At 38.0% G+C, this 19,106-nt stretch overlaps 1 long non-coding RNA gene and 3 other non-coding genes across 4 annotated transcripts; 1 reads left to right on the top strand and 3 right to left on the bottom strand.

The window, feature by feature from the left end:
• Nucleotides 1–15,473: 15,473 nt before the first annotated feature.
• Nucleotides 15,474–15,592, bottom strand: LOC131539824 (5S ribosomal RNA). Its single transcript, XR_009271064.1, has one exon. It is a non-coding gene; the product is annotated as a 5S ribosomal RNA (ribosomal RNA).
• An 84-nt stretch (nt 15,593–15,676) lies between these two features.
• LOC131539731 (5S ribosomal RNA) lies at nt 15,677–15,795 on the bottom strand. The gene has a single exon (XR_009270973.1). It is a non-coding gene; the product is annotated as a 5S ribosomal RNA (ribosomal RNA).
• An 84-nt stretch (nt 15,796–15,879) lies between these two features.
• LOC131539738 (5S ribosomal RNA) lies at nt 15,880–15,998 on the bottom strand. Its single transcript, XR_009270980.1, has one exon. It is a non-coding gene; the product is annotated as a 5S ribosomal RNA (ribosomal RNA).
• Nucleotides 15,999–16,250: 252 nt separating this feature from the next.
• Nucleotides 16,251–17,003, top strand: LOC131539228 (uncharacterized). Its single transcript, XR_009270806.1, has 3 exons — nt 16,251–16,373; nt 16,483–16,709; nt 16,791–17,003. It is a non-coding gene; the product is annotated as an uncharacterized LOC131539228 (long non-coding RNA).
• Nucleotides 17,004–19,106: the final 2,103 nt, after the last annotated feature.

Raw genomic sequence — 19,106 nt, 5'->3', positions numbered from 1 at the left:
GGCTGGCAAATGTATAAAAGAAACCACATACTCCCTTGTTTTCAGTTGTCGAATCTCACACAGTTTTCCTTTTATCATCAGTCCTTTCTCCAATCCATTGCACGCATCCCTGTTAATCAATGTGATTTCATATTCTTTTCCTTGCCTGGGTCTGACTGCTAGAATCTTTCCTCCTCCGATCCTGTCGTTCGCAGCTTTTATAATATCCATCTCTATGATCTGTCATGTCAACAATCACTGTAGCCTCTTTAGAATAATTCCTCTTGTTATAATCCAATTATCTTTTTCCCTGTCGTTGTCTTGTATCCGTTTCTTTGTCAGTTACCACTTGTCTTTCTCCTGCCATATCCATGTCTTTGCCTTGTAATTCATCCATTTTCAAAAATAAGAAAAGAAAAATACTCCCCAGACAGCAAACTGCTACTGGGAAGTGTCAAAACTCTAACAAAAAAAAACCCAATAAAACTCAAAATATCTTTACTTACAAAATAAACAAAACACAAAAAAAATTGTGTGAGCCTGTCTCACCAACTTCCTACTACAAACTGCCACGTCACTTCCTGTGTAGCTCAATGTCGCCCCCAGGGTGGTATGGCCTTAAGCGAGGATTGCTGCAAAAACGGGCTTTTTAAAGATCAGCCACCTCAAAGGCCAGTGTATTATGGTGCTTTTCCACTGCGTGGTACGACTCGGCTCGGCACGGTTCAGAACGGCACGGCTCAGTTTATCTCTGTCGCAAAGCATATAATGAACTTAACTGCCAGTAAAACATTAAAATGCATTTTCTGTGTATTACAGATCTTCCACATTTCGCAAAAAAGTCGCCGCAACAGACCATCTGTTTGGACATTTAACCGGGCTTCAGAGTGGTGGAATGTGATTGTTCCTGGTTTTACAAACACTTAGTGGCTGGAGAACTTTAGAATGTCCCAAGAAACATTCATCCACTTATGCAACAAACTGCGTCCAGCGATGGAGAGACGGGAAACAAATGTCCGTGTGTGTGTACTTCTAAAGAAAAGAATAGCCATCGCACTGTGGAAACTTGCAATCGGCGCTGAGTACAGAAGTGTTGGACAGCTCTTTAGTGTAAGCATAACAACTGTGTGTCGGTGTGTTCAGGAGTTCTGTGCAGCAGCAAAAACCCTGTTGGTACCAGAGCAAATTCGTTATCCAGATCAGGAAAAGTTGAAAGAAATAGCTGCCTACATTGAGAACAGGTGGGGGCTCCCACACTGTATTGGTGCTATTGATGGATCACACATCCCCATCATAGCACCAGAGGAATATCACTGTGACTATTTCAACCGTAAAGGCTGGCACTCCATCATCCTTCAAGGTGTTGTGGATGGAAAGGGACTTTTTTGGAATGTTTTCACAGGACTGCCTGGAAGCCTGCATGATGCTCGGATTTTGAGACTGTCAACACTGTGGAAACCACATACCAGCTAACACCAGAAACATAGGTAGGGTGACTGCTGGCTACTACATCCTGGGAGACTCTGCCTATCCCTTGCAGAACTGGCTCTTAAAACCATTCATTGACACTGGACACCTGACAGCAGAACAGCAGGCCTACAACATGAAAATCTGCAGAGCAAGAGATGAAAATGCCTTTGGTCAATTAAAAGGAAGGCGATGCCTTATGAAAAGAAATTACTGTGCTGTCAACCTTGTGAAGTCCATGGTGCTGACATGTTGTGCTCTACATAACCTTTGTGAGAGTCATGGAGAGGCCTATGAGAATGCTTGGGATTTACCCCCAGCAGCAGAGACTGTGGTGGCAGTGCCACAGGCTGTAGAGGAGGAGGGCAGGGATGTTCGTGTAGGTCTGATGCGTTACTTGAATAGTTAACTATTCATGTAGCCTGTTCTGTAAAGTGAATTACAATTTCATATATATATATATATATATATATGAATAGTGAACACTATTTCAAATTTTAAATATATCCCTTGTTTTTTTTTATTTGTCTTGGTTTGTTTCATTATGGCATTAATCATTTGTCTTTATCAAGAGGTACATTACCTGCTCATAGAATATTAAATCTTTAATATAGTCAGGAGGTACACTTATTTGATCAGATTAGTTTTTATTGAAGCAAAACAGTGTTACAAAGGTAAAAATGTAAACAGAAAACATACTCTAAAAATATATAAAATATAAAAATAAGTGCAAAAAGTATATACATAAGGAAAAAAGTAAGTTTAAATTACAATAAAAAGAGAGCAAACTTTAAACGATGTGTAAGTGTACCTTGGGCAAGAACTGTAAACAATTGGCTGATATACATAAAATAATTTAAAATGTAAACAGCAAACTTTAATGTGCACATGTATGTAGTGCAAAACGGATATACAAAAGACATAAATACAACAAAAACAAATTAAGGAAATAGAACAAACTATTAACAGTGTGCAGACATGTAGTGTGAACATTATCAAAGTACAAAAAACACTGACCAAAACACAATAAATGCCTATGGAGAGAGTTCTATTCCCGTCGGCCACTCATTGCCTGGACAAGCAACCCCATAACGTTGAGGAATGCTTGATTGAAAGCAGCCATTTGAGAGTGTTCCTCTGCCCTCAAGGATGCTTCCTGCTCCCTCGCTTGTCTGGCCTCTTCAAGTGGCACTCCCTCTGGGCACGGTTCAGCTCCTGTTGCTGAATGTCTGCCACCTGCATCTCTCTTAACGCCGCAAGATGTTCCTGATGGTGAAAATAAAGTTAGAAATGGAAGTAATTCTTTTTAAATGAAGTTTTTTTTTTTTTTTTTACTGTGATTTTGAATAAATTAATTTATGAAAGAACTGTACAGTAACATCCTTAAATGATCTACCTTATCACTTTTGCAGTAGCTACCAATAATGTATTTATGGTAAGCAACAGGAATTCATGACACACGTTATATAATGATATATATCCTATATTGTGATATCCTATATGTACATATTATGATATATGAAATATATCAAATTTGTTTTATACCTGTGACCACACGCTGTGGTGTCGTCGTGCAGCTGGAGGCTGATGGTGTTATGGTGGAGACGCTGCTAGCACCGGTTGGGAAGAGTCATCGTCGTTGCATGGAGAAAGTGCAAGTGAATCGATCGTGGACAATGAGTCTGAAACGCAAAGTGTGTATAATTAGTTGGGAATGCACAAATTACTGCAACACAAAAAGTAAAACAGCAACAACAACTCCTGAACATCATGAACAATAGCACTACCACTAACTGTTAGCTACTAGGACGTTGAGCTTCATTACGCCATGATTTTACAGTGAAATTGAAAAATAAAATAGGAATCGAAGGTAAATAAAATCAGTAAAGTTAAGCTTTCAAGCGTTATATTTAACATTTAACAGTTAACATAACACAAAGTGGAAAAGCGCCATTAGATAAGGAGTGAATAGAAACCAAAATCTTACAGTATTCCAATATTCTCGTGTCATTCCGTGTTAGCATTTTTTAAAACCTGTCAACTTGTCTATTAATACTAAAATAATTATACAAAGTCTGTATAGGTCCCTCCAACTTTTTTCTAAAAAATCTCCACATATTAATATTGCAACTTTTTTCTCTTATGACATTACGTCTACACCATATCGCATATCTTGCTATGGATAAAATGAAATTGACTATAAACATTTCTTTCCATTTCCTTTTATTCCATTCCATTTGACTTTCAATTTTTTTCTCCCAAAAATACTTCAATAAACATTTTAAATTTCCTCACAAAATCTTCTAGTTCAGAACAAAATAAAAACAAATGTAAAAGACCTTCATCTTCATTTTCACATACATCACATCTTGCATTTTGTTCAATTCCCATTTTACATAATCTCATTTTTGTATATATTACATTGTGTCTTAAAAGAACATTAAAATTCTCAATCACTGGATCCATATAACTTATAAATATTTTCAGATTCTGTCACTGGAAATAATCTATTCCAAAAACCATTTGCTATTGGTTTAGCAAAAAAACATTTTTCTAAAGTATTTATAAATCATTTTTAAAGAACATGATTAAATAGACACTTCATTCCCACTTTCTTTTAAGAGCACTTCAACCTTTCCCTCTCCTTTTTTGCTATTCTTTCTATCCATTCATTAGGAATTGTTCTTTTTATTTTGTCAAATTGTTGCTTTACAGTACTCTTATCAACCTCTTCTCCGAATTCTTCAATTTCATCTACTATGCCTTGCAGTGGTATAAAACCTTCTTTAACCTCATATAAAACATCTTTGACTTTATTTATTCCTGCTTTAATCCATTTCTTAAAATATATATAATTATTTTCATATACAATATTTGAATTTAAAAATAATGGTTGATTCAAAAGCTCCTCCATCCCTTCTTGTTTATACACAACTGTCAGTAAAAATTCTTTCCACGCTCTTAAAACTTCTTTATACAATTCTGGTACACCATTAAACATATTTTCTTTCAATTTCATCCATATAATGTCATTTCCCATGTTTAAACCACCACACCTATTTAAAAAATATTTCATACCATCCTTCCATTCTTGTCTATTTCCTTTATTCAGAAATTTCTTCATAATTTTAACCCTTAGACTCTTCATTCTTATATCTGGATCTAACAAACCTAAACATCCCTCCTCAATTGGGCCTATCATTGTATCAGAAGTAATCTTTGCTGGTTTTCCCTCCCATATAAAATTTAAAATTCAGACCTCTAATGCATACCACATTTTTGAAAGCATCAGAGCATTTACAATCAAAATCTTCCCTCTTAATTTCAACATTCTTTGTCTCCAGAAGGTCAATCTTCTCTCCATTCCTCCTATGATTTCATCCCATATTAAATCTCTAGTTTTCTTTAATCTGGCAAAGGCTTTGCTGTTCCTTTTCTCATCATGACAGTCTTATCTATGTTTATTTTTGCTCCTGAACCCTTACAATATTTTTGTATTTTATTCATTGCTCTCTTAACACTATCTATATCAGGGCTCCTCAAATCTGGACCTCGAGATCCACTTTCCTGCAGAGTTTAGCTGTAACCCTAATCAAACACACCTGAACATGCTAATCAATGTCTTCAGGATCATTAGAAAATCACAGACAGGTGAGTTTGATCAGGGTTGGAGCTAAACTGTGGATTGGACCTCCAGGGTAAGATTAGAGGAACCCTGATCTATATCCTTTAAAATTAAAGTTGTGTCATCAGCATATTTATATATATTTTTTTCTTTTTCTATTCCTCCAAAACCTATTCCTTTAATATTTTCATCTTCCCCAACCACTGATCCCAGAGGTTCAGCTACTATACTATACAATAATGAAGATAAAGGACACCCTTGTTTTATTGATCTTGTTATACTAAAAACATCAGTTAAAAACCCATTACACTTTATAAAACTGATTGCACCTTTGTATAAAACTCTTATCCATCTTATAAAATTATTCCCAAAACCAAAATGTTCTAAAAGTTCAAATAAATAATCATGTTCTACCCTATCAAATGCTTTTTCCAAATCTAAACTAATTATGTATGCCTCTTTTTTTATTTTCTATCATATAACTTATTTTGTCTCTTATATTACTTACTGTATCTGTAATTTCTCCCCCTATGATTGAATAAACTTGATTTGTTGTTATTATTTCTGGTAAAACCTTCTTTAATCGATTTGCCAACATTTTGGGCTAAAATTTTAAAATCTGTATTTAACATTGATATAGGTCTATAGTTCTTTAAATCTGCTGAATCACCTCTTTTAAAAAAATCATTCCTACTCTCATCACTTGACTTGCTTGCCCTCTATCATATATTTCCTCATATACTTCTTTTAAGATGGGGGATAACATATCCTTTACTTTATAAAATTCACTAGTCAAGCCATCTGCTCCAGGACTTTTCCCATTATTCAACTGTACTATTGCTGTCTCTGTTTCTTCCTCTAAGAAATTGTTATCACACATTTCTTTATCCTCTTTAACTACTTTTGTTTTAACCTTCTTTAATAAAAACTGCTTTTCATTCTCTTTTGTCCCTTCACTTATAAATAGATCTGCAAAAAAATTATCTTACACTCTGCAAAATCTCTTTAGTCTCTTTTACTCGTCTCCCATCCTTTTTTAATACTTCTTTTATTGTATCAGCCTTTTGTCTACTTTCCTCTAAATTAAAAAATAATTTTGTACACCTTTCTCCTTCCATCACATTCTTTGCCCTCATGGGCGGTGCTAGGGAGGGGCTAGCAGGTGCTATGGTCTTTCCCCCAAGAAAGACCATAGCACCCCCAAATATTTTTTTCTGGAAGCAATTTTATACAGCCTATATTGTAATAAATAAATAAATAATTTAAAACAACAAATAAAATAAAAACATTTTACTCATTACGTATGCGTATCATATATGTGATGTGACGTGTCACGTGAATTAGCTACGCTGTCGCGCTTTTTATTTTGTATTAGCATTTCAGAAAAAAATAAAAAATAAAATGGAGTGGTTCCTTCTGCCAAGTAAGCGATCTCATAATTGTAATTTAATTCCGAGTGAAAATGAGAACATAAACGTACCTTTGCCCGAGGTTGAGAACGTTTCAGATGTTGATTCTGAAACGGAGGAGTCTGCTGACACGTTTGCCGCAGATGCAGAGACGGAAGCTAGTACAACTTCAAGTTCCATTCAAATTAGCAACACAAGGTCAAGTGTTAAGGGGCCTATGGATTTAAGCCAGAAACTAGATGAAGGAACAAGACGCCCTATCCGTAAATACCCAGCCCAGATGTTTGGAAACCAGCAAAGAAGCTTCCAGTCTAGATGGTTTGACCAGTTTGACTGGCTGGAGTATTCTGTTGATAAGGACGCAGCATTTTGCTTTTCATGCAGACATTTTGCAGCTGCGGTTGGCCATGCTTTCTGTCTAGAGCCAGCCTTCACAATTTCTGGATTCCAGAACTGGCGTAAAGCACAGCAGAGTTTTAAAGCACACGATATTAGTGCTGCACACAAATTTTCTATGGAGGCATGGTGTGAATTTAAACAGAGAATGCAAGATGGCTTGAAAATACTGAACATTATTGATAAAGGACATTCTAAAGTGGTTGAAGAAAATCGGCATTATATGAAGGCTGTGGTGGAGAGTTTGCTTTACACGGCATGTCAGGGCCTTGTTCAGCGTGGTCACAGATGAGCAATCAGCGAACAGGCGAAACTTTGTCGAACTCCTCAATGTCATCAGCATGTTTGACCAAACCGTTGCTAAAAAGATAGCTGACAATCCGTCAAATGCAAAATATACTGACCACGAAGTGCAAATGAGATAATCACTATTATGGCTGATATGGTAAGGGAGCAGATTAACGATGAACTAAGGGATGCTGGTTATTTTGCGTTAATTGTAGATGAGAGTAAAGACATCAGTAAAAAAGAATAAATTTCGGTAGTGGTTCGCTACCTACATGCGGGGAATGTTATGGAGGAGTTCTTAAACTTTACGCCAGCTGATGGATTGGATGCGGATTCACTTCTACAGTGTATTAAAAGAACTCTGTCAATGCAACATTGATGTCGGCGCCTGCATCGGGCAATGCTATGACGGAGCGGTGGTGATGTCGGGGTGTAACAACAGGGTGCAGGAAAAGTTCAGAAAAGAGGTGCCTCACGCATTATATGTACACTGTCATGCACATAGACTTAATCTTACTCTAGTGGACTGTGTACGAAATATCCAGCCTGCTTCTGAGTTTTTTGAGATTGTGCAAATGCTCTACAATTTTTTTCTGGGTCAGTGGTCCATGACCTTTTCAAGAAAAAGCAAAAGGAGCTTGAACCTTCTGAACAACCAGCCGAGTTGAAGAAACTTAGTGAAACACGTTGGGCATGTCAGCACTCTGCGTTGTGGGCAATTAAAAAAATCACTCTGCGCCATTCTGGCCACTTTGCAGGATATTCAGGTACAAACGAATGCGAGGCGAAAAACAGATGCAAGGGCAATGCAGGGGCTTATCGACCAACAGTTTGTTTTGCATCTCGTTTTATTTGAGGACATTTTCCGGGTCACCAAATTTGCTTCAGACCAGCTCCAGTCACCCAATCTGGACATTTCATCAGCAAGTGATTTGATCCAATCTGTCGTCACAGCACTATCCGAAAAACGTTCAGAGGAATACTGGAGCGACCTACAAAACCGTGCAAATTAACTGTGTGGCAAGGTTGGCCTAGCATCGGGGAGCACACAACCACAAAGGAGAGATGCCCGACAAAGCCAGCGACTGAATAACTTTATCATTGAGGCTCCTATACACCGCGGTCACAGCTCTGATGATGATCTGCGCACCGACTGCTTTTATCAAGTTGTTTACAGGCTGGTCAGTGAGTTGAAGAGATGCTTCTCTAAAGATGCCGACGATGTGTTGACGGGGGTCTCAGCCCTCAGGCCACAACACAAGTCATTCTTAGACAAGAAGTGTATATTGCCCATGGCACAGTTTTACGGTCTCACTGAAGAAACTTTAAACACAGAGATGCACCAAGTCCGGCGTCTGCTTGAAAGAAAAACAAACCAAGGACACTCGATTAAAAACACTTCTGAATTGCTGTTACTTATGGAGCCATATAAAGATGCATTTATGGAAATGCACAAACTCATCTTGATATCTCTGACACTTCCTGTGACATCTGTGTCATGTGAGAGATCTTTCTCTTGTCTCCGACGCTTGAAAACATATCTGAGAAGCAACTGTGGGGATGCCCGGAACAGCGACTTGGCACTCTTGGCCATCAATACACGAAGAGCGAAGGCTTTGGATGTTCAGCGCATCATTGATGCGTTTGCCGTCAACCACAACAACCGTCGAATTGTCCTAGTTTGAGATTGTAAATAGTAAGTGATCGTTGGCAAAGCTTTTTTGATTTTTTTCTGCAGTTCTATGGGTGCATTTTGGTGCCATATTGCCCTTGACTGAAATTCTGAAATGTTGTTCAATGAATGTCAATACGCAAAATCTTCAAGAATATTTGATTGAATACTTAATATTGTGCTTGTTTAATTTAATAAAATAAAATCTTAAAGGGATAGTTCACCCAAAAATGAAAATTAGCCAAAGATTTACTCACCCTCAGGTCATCCTCGGCGTGTCTGACATTCCTCTTTCAGATGAACACATTATATCCACGTTATATCCAACATTGTCCTGTCTGTTAAAATCTGTATAATTGCAGTGAATGGTGCCCCTGTTTCTGAATCCGAAAAAAAAGTACCCATCCATCGCAAAACTACTCCACACGGCTCCGGGGTGTTAATAAAGGACTTCTGAAGCGAAACGATGCTTTAGTTTAAGAAAAATGTCGATTCTTAAAACTTTATAAACCGTTTAGTCCAGCTTCCCGTCTCTCAAGCAGGCGCGCTCCCGACAAGGTGGTTGAGCGTATGACGTAGGCGCCGTGAAAGGAGCAACGTAAACTCCGGGGAGAAGCGCGTAGTCTCGCGAGAAACTTTTTGTTTACCTCACAGGTAAAGCATTTGAACAGGTATATTGTATCTGTTTTAAAATGGTGCGTTTGTGTCAATACCCAGGATGTTTCAATAAGGCTAAATGTTTAAGATTACATGCACCTGTATCAAAGGAAGGTGGACCATTAACATTTCACAAATTACCTGTAAATGATCCTGAGCGACTGAAGCTATGGCTGCTCGCTATTCGTTGGGATGTAAATACTCCCATTGAAAAACTTCATGGATGCAGGCTTTGCAGTGAACATTTCAGCGCCGATGATTACGAGCCAGAGAAGGGAAAGTCAAAACGTCTTCTGAAATCATCCGCTGTGCCTGGCCCCGCGCTGTTGTTTCAGCCAAATGAGGTAAATTATATATTCCACTTTACTGTAATATGATTGTTATATAAAACTGTAAGTTATCGGGCGTGTAACTGATGTTAAGTTACTATTTTAGAATTATGTTTAATCTGTACACGCAATGTAACAATTACAATTTTATGGTGGATTATTATAGGACACAAAGGATGCTGTTCAGGCTCAGCCAAGTCCAGCAACAGACGTACACGAGGACACAGATTTACAGGGGGCGTCAGCCTTTTTTACGGATGTGCCACAGTCAACTCCAGTTAAAACAAGCAACATTGAGCAAAGTGAGGGAACTGACACAGGACTCCTGCTGACACTTCTGAGTCCAGAACCAGCTGCCAGTACGGTCCTATCAATCAGTAAGTAATCATATGTGTTTTGTCATTCATTACTTTGGCCTGTGTTTGTAATGCTTGTAGGATTTCATTTTTAATAATAAATCACATCATGGCAGTGTCATGTAGGATAAGCCAGCACAGAGTCCAACACAGTCTGAAGAAAATGACCTTGACATCAGTATGCTTTCGTTAGAATGTCCTTCAGACAAGGACACAAGTTTTGTCCCAACAAGCTCTACCTCTACATCAACTCCAACTTCTGCGGAAGAGAGAGAAGGTGAGATGTGGAAAGAAAGAAAATGGATCGTGAATGAGTCCAATCTGAAGGAGCTGTTAAAAAGATGTCAGGAATGTGGAGCCATAATCACCACAACCCAAGAAATATCCTCGGGGAGTCTCATCCAAGTGCGGTGGGAATGTGAAAAAAGACATCAGGGTCACTGGAAGTCTTGTGCAGATGTTCGGGGAATGGCGTTAAACAATCTGCTTGTAGCAGCAAGTGTTCTTTTCACTGGAGCCATATATACCGACATTGCTGAATGGGCTGCATTAATAAACTTACAGGTGCCAAAGAAAACAACATTTTACACAATGCAGTCATCGTACCTCATTCCTGTTGTTGATGCTGCATACACAGAGAAACAGGCAGCCATTATAGATGACTTACACATTCAGAATGCACACCAGAAGGGACTACATTTATCGGGGGATGGGAGATCAGACATGTAATTTAATTAGCTTTATTAAAAATGTTATACTACAAATGAAACACTAAAGTTAACGTTTTTTGTATGCCTTATGTTCTACAGCCCTGGATTTTCTGCAAAGTACAACACGTACAGTCTTATGGATGACGATTCAGATAAAATTGTTCACTTTGAGTTGGTGCAGGTGAGTTAGATGCTGATAATGTAAATGTCGTATTAATGTTTTCGCAATAAAAAGTCAATCTTGCAACATTGTAACTAGTAAAAATGTGATAATTGCATGTTAAATGCATATTCAATATGCAGTTAATTTGATTTACTTTTACCTTTCAGAAAACATGACAAAAAAGGTTAAATGTGTTTGAGCATTATTTGAGAAATATGTTTTTATGTCTCTCTTATATCTGTAGGTAACAGAAGCATCTAGCTCTGTGGCTATGGAACCCATTGGTCTAAAAAGAGGCCTAAGCAAAATCCTGGAGAAAGGAATAAAAGTCGATGTGCTGACCACAGATAGATCACCATCTATCCGAAATATAATGCGGGTTGATTATCCATTTGTACAACATGAGTTTGACATTTGGCATGTAGCAAAGCGTTGGCAATTGTCTCATGAGTAATTAATTTATAAACATGATTTACCAATTTTCTTATGTGTCAGGAACATATTATCATTCCAAAAAGTGAACGGTGCGTATACGTCGCCACAACGTAACTTTGTGACGTCGCCAGTTCAGAATCATGCGACGCCGTGGCAACGCTATGGATCAATAGTTGTGTGCTGGTAATCAGCTGGTAATTTGTTTATAATTATTTATTTTCTATGGGAGGACATGCAGTAGTTTAAACTAATTTATGTCCTCATATGCCCAAACTAATTTAAAGGCTTTTTCAACTGCTGTGAATGATGAATAGACTCAAAATGAATTCAGTTCATTTATTTTGAAAAACACACAAATACGAACAGTAAAATACACCCAAATTATTAATAAAAACATAGGATATACAGCGAAATATGAATGAAAGCATTCAGGACGTTCTGTGCTCAGCATCATTATAAACAGATATGCTAGCATAATATTTGCTAGCAGACATTTCAGATAATTAAGGAAAGATACCATAATCACAGAGGTATTGATATTAACAAAAGGGTAACACTTTACAACAAGGTTCATTAGTTAACAACATTAGTAAACATGAACTAAGAATGAACAATACTTCTACAGCATTTATTAATCTTAGTTAATGTTAATTTCAGCATTTACTAATGCATTATTAAAATCACAAGTTGTGTTTGTTAACATTACTGCACTGTGAACATGAATAAACAATGAACAACTGTATTTTCATTAACTAACATTAACAAAGATTAATAAATAGTGTAATAAATGCATTGTTCATTGTTTGTTCATGTTAGTTAATACATTAACTAATGTTAACAAATGACACCTTATTGTAAAGTGTTACCAACAAAAGTAGACTGTATAAACATCATTTTTCAAAACAATAAATCTTTAAAATATTGAAAATGTTTATAAAACATAACAATGACCAATTATAGCCACATTAGAACATATTTCACCCAAAAATGTAAATTATGTCATTAATTACTTACCCTCATGTCGCTCCAAACCCATAAGACCCTTTTGTGCAGAACACAAATGAAGATATTTTTAACAGATGCCATGTGTACGCATAAAAGAATTCATAGAATTCTTGCACTCTCTCCAAAATCTCTACATAATCTTTTGTTGTCTTGCCCTCTTTTGTATTTATTTCACTTATATATGTTCTACTTTGTCTGCTTTTCTCTAGCCCTAAAAAATACCCTGTACATTTCTCACCTTCTAATGCATATTTTGCTTTGCTGCTTAAAATTGCTCCTCTGCATTTCTCCCTCTCATACTTCTCTAGTGCCATCTTAACCTCTAGATATGTTTCCATACTATATCCTTCTTCATCTTCTGCCTTAACTAATTCTTCTCTCAGTCTTTCCCTCAACAACCTTTCTTCCTTCTTCATCTTTTCTCTTCTTTTCTTACTATATTTTATACTAATTAACTTGATTTGGTCTTTCATTTTCTCCCATCTCTCTCCTATTCCATCATCTAATCTACCATCTCTTTTATACTCCTCTATCTCCTTATATTCTCTATTTAATAAATCCTTCATCTGTAACTCATATTCTTCCTCTTCAATATACCCTGCATTCAATATCCACATCCCTCCTCCTACCTCCTCATTCCCTATCTTAATTCTGAACCTAACACTATCATGATCGCTTAAACTATTTTCTTGATGTCTTATCCCATCTATATATCTAATTGTATCCTCCTTAACTAACACTAAATCTATTCTACTCTGCTTTAATATACCTTCCTTTAACTGCCTCCTAGTAAACTCTCTTTTTTCCGGATTTTCATACCTCCACACATCCATCAGCCTCCATTAGCATTCCCCTCGATTTCTCCCATCTAAATTTGACCCCCTTGCCAACATCTAATCTACTGCATTTTATATTGAAATCTCCAACTATAATGGATTTTCCAACAACTAACCCTTTTAATTCTTCTAAAACTTCCCTCCTGTCCGATTCTATGTTTGGAACGTATATATTTATTAATCTAAAATCCATTTCCCTATATATAAATTCAACTACCAATATCCTTCCTCTGTGATCTTTATACACTTCTCTTATATTTCCAACACTATCCTTTTTAATCAATATTGCCACACCTCTCGCATTTTTTGCTCCATTATTGTAATATATATCCCCTCTCCACTCTTCTCTCATCTCCCTTACCTTATCCTCTTCCCAATTTGTCTCCTGTATACAAATTATATCACTCCTATATGTAAATAGTAACTCTTTCATCTTGCTTTTATTCCTTAACCCATTTATATTTATTGAAGTTACAGTGGCCATGAGAGTAACCAAAAAACAAAACAAAAAAAAATACACATACATATATAAAACATTTAAACCGATATCACGTACCCGACCGTAGTTCCTTAATCTGTTCAGCCTGTTCTCTGCCCATCTCAGACTTCCTCTTTGCACTCAGTCTTTTAATCTTTGTTTTAAGTCCTTCTCCTTTTCCTCTGCCTCTCTTTTTTCCACCTCCACTTTCCATCACTTCCACCAGAACAGTCTCTTTCTTTTCCTCTTCTTTATCTCTTTCCTCCCCATCATTTTCTCCTTTCTCTTCCTCACTTCCCTCCGAATGCTCCATCTCCTCCTGCCCATCATCATCTTCACTAATACTTTCAGCTCTGTCCCGCCACTCCATCTTGTTTCTTGTTTTACCATCCTCAGCTCCATCTTTCCTTCCCTCACTCTCACCACCGGTTATTTCTTTCCCTTGCTCCTCTGTCAGAACGCTATTCCTTCTTTCACCCACTTCATGTCCTTCCACCCGGTCACTCTCTCGTCCCATCCATCCTTCGCAGTCTCTTGCATAATGTCCTCCTCCACCACACTTGAAACACTTTAATTCAGGGCACTCTCTGAATATGTGTCCTGGTTTGATGCAAAGTCTGCAAACCCGCACTTGTCTATCATGGATAACACGAAAATATTCTGTTCCTCTCAGAGTCTCAAATTTCGTGGAGTATGGGAGTGAACATACCTGCTCTGTAAAGCGAACTTTTAAGAACCGTGTTCCATCAGCTGTATCCGTTCCAGGCCAAACCCGACGCTTTATTGGTGAAAGTGGTTTTACTCCCCACTCTTGCAGTTTGCAGAGTATCTTCTCATCCTCCAAGTACACCGGCAAATTGATGAAAGACACAACCATATCATTGTTTATAATATCCCTGGCGTGCACCATTGCTCCTTGTATTCTCACTCCATCCATTAACTTCCCTTTGGCCTCTTCATGCTTCATTGTGAGTTCATAAATCCTTTCACCTCTCACTCTGCAGCCGATCACCTCTCCACACTCCTTTTTTACTCCCTTCAATAAATCCATCATGGAAATCTTTTCGGCTCCCTCCACCTCCACCTCCACCTCCACAGTCAGCTCTTTGCTGTACTTCTGTCTTGATCCTTCTTGCATTCCTCTGCTGTTTTCCTCTCTCTCTTTCTGTAGATCTCTTATAACTTTGCGTGCCTCCTGTTGTTTTTGGATCATTCTTTCCTTTTCTTCTCCTCTTCTTTGCTCTCTCTCTTCATTCTTGCCATTAAAACTTTTCCTCATCACTGTTTGTTCTGTTTCTTTATCTGCAGCCATAGTGTGCATCAGCAGCATACTTCAAACAAAAGAAGTCCAAAAAGTCCCCCAGACAGCCTAAGCTGTTGGGGGAAGTTATCAGAGTTAACTCTGACTTTCCAGCAACTGATTTCCCAGCAAATCCAAAATCGAAAAACAAAACACTTCAAAACAAGAGATAAAATAAAGCAAATAGGATTCAGAGAGCCTCTCCCTCTATACTGCAAACGTATCACTTCCTGCAAGCCCTCTAGCGCTCCCAGGGTGGTATGGCTGTAAGCAAAGATTGCAGCAAAGATTGCAGCAAAAAGCGGGCTCTTTAAAGATCAGCCAGACTTAAGTACATTCTATAAGATAAGTAGTGAAGAAAACCCAAAAGCTTACAGCACCTGGTATTCCCAGGCAGTCTCCCATCCAAGTACTAACCAGGCCCAACCCTGCTTAGCTTCCGAGATCAGACGAGATCTGGCACACCCAGGGTGGTATGGCCGTAAGCAAAGATTACAGCAAAAAGCGGGCTCTTTAAAGATCAGCCAGACTAAAGGCCATTCTATAAGATAAGTAGTGAAGAAAACCCAAAAGCTTACAGCACCTGGTATTCCCAGGCGGTCTCCCATCCAAGTACTAACCAGGCCCAACCCTGCTTAGCTTCCGAGATCAGACGAGATCGGGCGCACGCAGGGTGGTATGGCCGTAAGCAAAGATTGCAGCAAAAAGCGGGCTCTTTAAAGATCAGCCAGACTAAAGGCCATTCTATAAAATAAGTAGTGAAGAAAACCCAAAAGCTTACAGCACCTGGTATTCCCAGGCGGTCTCCCATCCAAGTACTAACCAGGCCCAACCCTGCTTAGCTTCCGAGAACAGATGAGATCGGGCGCACCCAGGGTGGTATGGCCGTAAGCAAAGATTGCAGCAAAAAGCGGGCTCTTTAAAGATCAGCCAGACTAAATTTATAAACATGATTTACCAATTTTCTTATGTGTCAGGAACATATTATCTGTGCTCGTTTCTGCTCCAAATGTAGATCCAGTATTTAAGTATTTAAATTGTTGTTAATTGCTGTTTTGATTGTGTCAAAGTTCCATGATTAATGTTAAAATTTTAAAAAAGTGGGGAAAAAATTATTCACTTCAAGTTTATCTCCTGTTTTATCAGGGCTATTGAAGAAATTGCTGTCCTTGTCAAGATACAAGGACAATAGAGATCTCCAGCCCTGGATCAAGTGCATATGCAACCACCTGTGGTATTCCTGTTCAAGTTGTGGAGGTGACCCTGATGTAAGTTTTACATTTTGCACTGATTAATGATGAAGTTGGAGGGTAAATTAAAATTGACTTACCGATTTAAATTGTAATTACTTATTTATTATATTTCATTTTTCATTAGGACTTGATCTGGAAATGGAAGTCAATACTTCATCACATTTGTGGAGAACATAGCTGGACTCAGGATGGTATACAGCACAGATGTCTACATAGCGACCTCACTCCTGACCAACAGAGACACAAGATGTGGCTTAAAAAAGTCTCGTGCGTACCATACCCTGCAGACACTTGTCTTGGACAAAGGTCTCTTGAAGGACCTGCGCCAGATGTCCGTGTTTAAGCATACAGGTATGTTAAAACAACAGCAGTGTGTTTATATGTGGCAAGTGATATTTGTGTAACACCTGACTAAATATGTGTATTTTACAGGCACGCTTTAAGTTTTCCATTCTGTGCTACTCAAGTACTGTCAGAAGAACGTGCATTTCCATTATTCATCAATGTTAGCCCGTACGCAACTGGCCATACTGGACCACAATGAAAATGTACTGTACATCATAAACAGGCCACAACCAGTGGTGGTAAGTGAACAGCAATACCACAGCAAATGTTTCACACTACACATAAATCCTAATTATGAAATGTAAACATAAGTTTATATATATTTTTAACTATGTGCAAGTAGTGGTGTCAGTAGATAAATGGATAGTTTGCCCAAAATTGTCATTATTTACTTTGCCCTCAGTTTGTTGCAAACCTACATAAATTTATTTGTTAGACTGAACACAAGACAATACAATTTTAAAAATGTGGGAAAACAATGGGTCACCGTGTACTTTTGTATTTTTTCATTCAGCTACTATATAAGCCAACAGTGGCCCTGAATGTCTTCAGAATATCTTTATTTTAGTTCAGCATAACAAATAAAATTGATACGGCTTTGAACAACCTTACAAAGAATAAATGTTGACAGACTCTTGATTCTCCAGTAAACTATCACTATAGATTAAAACTATAACTATAGATTAGTAATAAATTGTACTGTAATGAGAGTGCTTTATTTTTTTTGTAGGTGTACCTCGGTACAACATTGTGTTTCCAAAACATTCCAAAGAGTGGGTTGCCAGGAAACTCTTCGAACCCACTACACAAACATTCAGAGATGATCTGGTTCAGAAAGTTCTGGAACGCCGGATGGACCCACAAATAGTTTTTAAGGAACGGTCATCCCATGTAACAGCTCCGAGTCTTCCTGAAAATATTGCACTGAAACCCAAACCTGACAAAGAAGAAGCTATATTAAAGCACCAGTCCAGGTTTAGCAAGTAAACCTTGTATACATGTCAGAGGTTTTTGTACATGTAATCCTGTGTCTTGGTAGGACTTTTATCAAAATATGATCCTATCTACTCTGTAAGTGTCAAACTTATTTCAGTCTTTACCAATTTTTTGGACTTTACTTTTCTATTTTGCATACACTTTGTTGTGGTTTTAATGTTTTAATGTTACTATTTTTTAATATTTCACTGTTTAACTGTGTCATGTACATGTCACGTCCTCTGTCGTGTGTGTCATGTGTTCCCGCCTCTTGTGTTCCATATTTGGTCTTGTTCCTGTCGTTGTTAAGTGTGATTATTAGTTAAGTGTTGTCCAGCCGTGTTTTGGTATTTATCAGTAATTGTCATGTGTATTTAGTTCCTGCCTGTTTAGTTAGATTTCGTCTGGTCTACTCGTTATTCCCCGGTGTTCCTGTCTGTGTGAACCTTGCCTTGTCTTGCCCTGTCCTCATGTCCTCATTAAAGACTGTTATTTTGAAGTTACTCCTCGTCTGCGTGTTCCTCGTTCCTCCCTGCTGTGTGCACCGTGACAGTACAAAGAAAGGCACCTAATTAAAAAAATTGCAACACTGCATAATGGTGACATTAGGTTATTTATTGAGCGGTGATGTGATGCATAAAATTTTTATATAACAATTATTAACATAAAACTACAAAAAAAAAAGTTGGTTAACGAAATGTTGCATTATATATGTTACTATATATATACTATATATATATATTATATAATATTACTACAATGTTAACATATACAAACTATTTATTTATAAAAGTAAGACAGTCTAATACTTAGCTTTGTACAGTCTAGATCATGGAAAAAGCATCATCTGCCTCTCTGAAGCCCACATAAGACCTGGACTGGGATGGGTATCTCACCCTTATGACGTGAACAACACAGGAGGGAAGAACCTTCCTGTTGCCTCTTCCTAGCTTTTCACCTTTTAACATCCATTCAAGCACAAGTCGGTATGCCACCAATCTGAGCTGACTGTAAAACAAATGCATATAGTGAATAACACTGTTGGGCCACACACACAACACTATATTATTTATATAAAAAAATACTTACTCCACAGACAGTGTACCACCAGGTCCTTCAGGCCTTGGTTGACGTCTCCAGTTTATACGAGGTAAGGAGAATACCACCTCGAGTACAGTTCGGCTCAACAAAGGCATAAATCCTTCGTGTTGTGTTAAATAGCGCTCAGTCCTCTCGTCGGCAGCATCAAGAAGATCCAAAGGTGGCATTTCAATTGCCCATTCATTGCAGCAAACACTCTCTACCTCTGTTGGCATTGCTTGGCATCTTCCGCAAGAGCACCACCACGTCTTCTGAACTCTCTTTCTACCTACATCTGTAGTTTGTGCCGCCACCGCTACAGCCTCCTCCATCTCGCGGAGTTCCCGG

The sequence above is a fragment of the Onychostoma macrolepis genome, chromosome 04 (assembly GCF_012432095.1).
Source record: "Onychostoma macrolepis isolate SWU-2019 chromosome 04, ASM1243209v1, whole genome shotgun sequence".
In the NCBI taxonomy this organism is placed as follows: domain Eukaryota; kingdom Metazoa; phylum Chordata; class Actinopteri; order Cypriniformes; family Cyprinidae; genus Onychostoma; species Onychostoma macrolepis.
The sequence above is the reverse complement of the archived record's forward strand: the minus strand, read 5'-3'. Positions and strand labels throughout refer to the sequence as shown.